Source organism: Penaeus monodon, chromosome 22 (genome assembly GCF_015228065.2).
Source record: "Penaeus monodon isolate SGIC_2016 chromosome 22, NSTDA_Pmon_1, whole genome shotgun sequence".
NCBI lineage: Eukaryota > Metazoa > Arthropoda > Malacostraca > Decapoda > Penaeidae > Penaeus > Penaeus monodon.
Genome location: NC_051407.1, coordinates 10644031 through 10644476, shown reverse-complemented (window position 1 = coordinate 10644476; position 446 = coordinate 10644031). Strand labels below are relative to the sequence as shown.

The 446-nt window shown below is 38.3% G+C and overlaps 1 protein-coding gene across 1 annotated transcript in view; it reads right to left on the bottom strand.

The window, feature by feature from the left end:
- Nucleotides 1–446, bottom strand: part of LOC119586935 (putative neural-cadherin 2) — a gene marked incomplete at its 5' end in the record, with an annotated part of 72205 nt that overhangs the window by 54943 nt on the left and 16816 nt on the right.

Genomic DNA, 446 nt, shown 5'->3' with positions numbered 1-446 from the left:
CATATCGCACGTAAAATAGATTTCGAAAAGGCGGGAAAACTTGACAACAACGAACGAGCCTAAATTGTGTTCGTTCGCATATAATTCCGGGAAAAGCCAACTATGCATCCTCTAACAAGTTCACTCTTCACTAAATTCCATGTTTACCATTATCATGCAACGACCAACAACAACAGCGGCAAGTCACGTGACAAAAGCAAGTTGGCGTTTCGCGTTCGTGTATTTTCCAGCCTTTGAATCCGGATTCAGTCGGATGCATAAGTTTTCGGCGACCCGCATTCGAAGCATTAAAAAAGAGGCAAATGAAATTCAATATATTTCCATTATTAGATTTGGAATTACAAACGGAAAGGATGCTGTTTTCCATATTGTGTTTGGAAAGCCGTACAAAAAAAACTAAATTCGTTTAGTTAAGGAAGCGAGACCCAATATTTAAAAAAAGTATT